The 3,726-nt window shown below is 42.4% G+C and overlaps 1 pseudogene; it reads left to right on the top strand.

Annotated features, from left to right (window-relative positions):
- The first annotated feature begins 2,260 nt into the window (after positions 1–2,260).
- On the top strand, positions 2,261–3,428 carry LOC102844997 (annotated as a pseudogene).
- Positions 3,429–3,726: the final 298 nt, after the last annotated feature.

The following is a 3,726-nucleotide window of genomic DNA, read 5'->3' as shown; positions in this document are numbered from 1 at the left end:
TGTCTCTTATAAAATGTATTTGCAATGAATAAGTCATTGATTTTACAAAATTCAATCATTCTATCTCCAGCTTCATTCCTGTCACCAAGCCCATGTTTTTGCTCGTAGTGTCCTGTAATTTTTCAAGTTTATCTTTCACCCATTAGAAATATTCAATCATTCTTCTTTTAAATTCTGTGTCAGAAAGTTTCATCAGACTTTCTAGCTTGAGGAAATCCATTGATACTGTGTCACTTTTTGGGGGTGACATCTTGCTTTTAGCTTGTTTAGGAGGTGAGGTAGCCTGTTTCCTACATGACATTGCTGTGGTAGAGTTTTCCATGTCTGAGGCAATAGCGAAGTCACTGCTCCAGAAGCAGGTGGGGAAGCTACCCTGCCTGGGTTTATCTCAACCTTCTCACCTAAGGGAAGATCTGCTTCAGTTTGGTAGAGAAAAGGCCTGTGAATGCAATCTCCTCTGTGAGCCAACTGTTGCAACTAGGGTAACCCAAGGTGCTCTGGCCTAAAGGCAGTTGATGGACTGGACGTGCGGAAATCTCAGGCAGAGTGTGGATATCTGATAGGAAAACCAGGAATTCTTGGTTTTCCCTTCATGGATGAGCTCCAACTGTCTCGTTCCCTTCTGATTGAGCATAAAGGTTCCCCTGTGATTTATTCAAAGAGCAGTGACACTCCACAAAGTACCTCACTCAAGTTTCAGCATCACTCCCAGTGCAGTGTATCAGCAAACGGAACAGAGCCTGTTTTTCAGTGTTTTTAAACCCTCACTCAAATCCAGTGGAGTGGTGCTCCCAAGCAGTGGTGTCAGGTTGCTTCCATCCAACATAGCAGTGTCAGATACTACAGTGCATCGTGGTGGCATCAGCACAAGTTAACCTCTTTGCCACCTTGGATTCATGACTTTTTTTAAAGACCTACATAATTTTTGATGAAAACATAACTGAAAAACAAATGCCTATTCCGTGATTCCTTTCTGTACAATTTGGAAGTATTGATTTTTTTTAAAACACTTTTTCTTTATTTTTCTTATTACCATTTTCCTAGCTATTCCTCCATTATAACAAACTTACTGTTGTGGCTAAGTGCCTTCGAATTGACTAAAACACTCATATAAGACTCTATGAGTCCATTCAACAAATGGAAACCTTTTCTTTCCACTACCCTCACAATCTCCACCATGTTCAGGCCCACCTTTGTCTTCATCATGTCACCTTAACTTATTTAAAGTTTTTTTCTCTTTCACAGGCCCTCTATTTTCCCCATCATGATTTTTTCCCCCTCAATGATGGGACTCTCTGATCATCTAAAAATAAATAAGGTGAAGATTCGCTATTCTTGCCTCTAAGGAGCACCCTGGTTGCATTTCCTCCAAGATAGATTTGGTCTTTTTGACAGTTGATGATACATTAAATACTTTTAACACCACCACAATTCAAAATCATCAGCTCATGGTCTTCCTTATTCATTTTATAACTTTCACATGTATATGAAGCAACCAAAAATACCATAGCTTGAGTCAGGTCCCTATTGGTCTTTATATTGAAGCACTTGCTCTTGGCACGTTAGAAAGGCCCTTGAGAGCAGATTTGTCAATGTAACATGCATTTCATTTTTTGAATACTGTTATCATGGGTATTAATTGTAGATTTAAGTAAACTGATTTTGTTGACAGCTTCATTCCTTTCTTTATCTATCCTCATATCGCCTAAATGTGTAGGACTAAGGGTGCTTGTTTTCCTTGTATCGAGACATGGTGATATTGAAGGCTATAGTCTTTGATTTTCTTTAGTAAATGTTTTACACTTTCAAGGTTGTGTCATCTGCATAAGGTAGGTTGTTGATGATTCTTTCTCTAATCTTGATGCCACATTCTTCTTCATATGTCCAACTTGTTGGATGATTTACCCAGCATACAGTTTTAATAGATATGGAAAATCGACACAACTCTGATATACAACTTTCTTCATTTTAAACCATTCTTTGTCTACTTATGTTGTGTGAATGACCTTTTGGTCGTTCTGAATGAACACAGATGTCTATGAGCACAGCTAAGTAATATATGCTTGTTGACCATGAGATTAGCATAGGGGTTTTGTCTGTGTTGTATTCCATCAATATATTTTAAGATCCTGTGAACATAGTATATCACATAAACTGATGAATGAATTTTTCAAATACTTATTTCAAGAAAAAAATACCATTGGAGGAGTTGTTATGGGCAGTCCAGAACAACCGGTCAGGAAAGGCAAGAAGTGGCAAGATGGTGTTGGAAAGCACTATGGTTTGTGTGGATAACAGTGAGTATATGCGGAATGGGGACTTCCTACCTACCGGCTACAGGCCCAACAGGATGCTGTCAACATAGTTTGCCACTCCAAGACCCGCAGCCACCCTGAGAACAACGTAGGCCTCATCACATTGGCCAATGACTGTGAAGTGCTTACCACACTTACCCCTGACACTGGCCGCATTCTGTCTAAGCTCCACACTGTCCAACCCAAAGGCAAGATCACCTTCTGCACTGGCATCCTCGTGGCCCATTTGGCTCTGAAGCACCGGCAGGGCAAGAATCACAAGATGCGCATCATTGCCTTCGTGGGAAGCCCTGTGGAAGACAATGAGAAGGATCTGGTGAAATTGGCCAAATGCCTTAAGAAGGAGAAAGTAAATGTTGACATTATCAATTTTGGGGAAGAGGAAGTGAACACAGAAAAACTAACAGCCTTTGTAAACACACTGAATGGCAAAGATGGAACCGGTTCTCACCTGGTGACAGTGCCTCCGGGCCCAGCCTGGCTGATGCCCTCATCAGTTCTCCAATTCTGGCTGGGGAAGGTGGAGCCATGTTTGGTCTTGGTGCCAGTGACTTTGAGTTTGGAGTGGATCCCAGGGCCGATCCTGAGCTAGCCCTCGCTCTTCGTGTTTCCATGGAAGAGCAGCAGCAGCGGCAGGAGGAAGAAGCACGACGGGCAGCCGCAGCCTCTGCTGCTGAAGCTGGGATTGCTGCAACTGGGACTGAAGGTGAAAGAGGTGGAATCTCAAGTCCTGGGACTGCAGATTCAGATGATGCCCTGCTGAAGATGACCATTAGCCAGCAAGAGTTTGGTCGTGCTGGACTCCCAGACCTAAGCAGTATGACTGAGGAAGAGCAGATTGCATATGCCATGCAGATGTCCCTCCAGGGAGCAGAATTTGGCCAGGCAGAATCAGGTGACATTGATGCCAGCTCAGCCATGAATACATCCGAGCCAGCCAAGGAGGAAGATGATTATGATGTGATGCAAGACCTCGAGTTCCTTCAGAGTGTCTTGGAGAACCTTCCTGGTGTGGATCCCAACAATGAGGCCATTCGAAATGCCATGGGTTCCCTGGGCTCCCAGGCATCCAAGGAAGGCAAAAAGGACAAGAAGGAAGAGGACAAGAAATGAGACTGGAGGGAGCTTCTCCCGAAGCTCACAGGGATGTATAGGATGGAGTAGGGCAGGGCTGATAACACTGTCTGTAACTATTACAACCTAAATAAAATTTGGCAACTTTTTTTACAAAAAAAAAAAAAAAATACCTGGCTTTGCCACAAGTACTACTGTATCTTTAGTCATACCCAAGAACTCAGGCTCCCTCTTGTTCAAATACCAGATTTAATAATCATCACACACTTTGCATTTTCCACTCCTTTGCACTTTAAAAATAGATAATGTACTAAAATGGAAAAATCAGTCTAGATTG

This window comes from Elephantulus edwardii, unplaced genomic scaffold (genome assembly GCF_000299155.1).
Source record: "Elephantulus edwardii isolate Elephantulus edwardi_28Jun2011 unplaced genomic scaffold, EleEdw1.0 scaffold00044, whole genome shotgun sequence".
Taxonomy (NCBI): domain Eukaryota; kingdom Metazoa; phylum Chordata; class Mammalia; order Macroscelidea; family Macroscelididae; genus Elephantulus; species Elephantulus edwardii.
The sequence above is the reverse complement of the archived record's forward strand: the minus strand, read 5'-3'. Positions and strand labels throughout refer to the sequence as shown.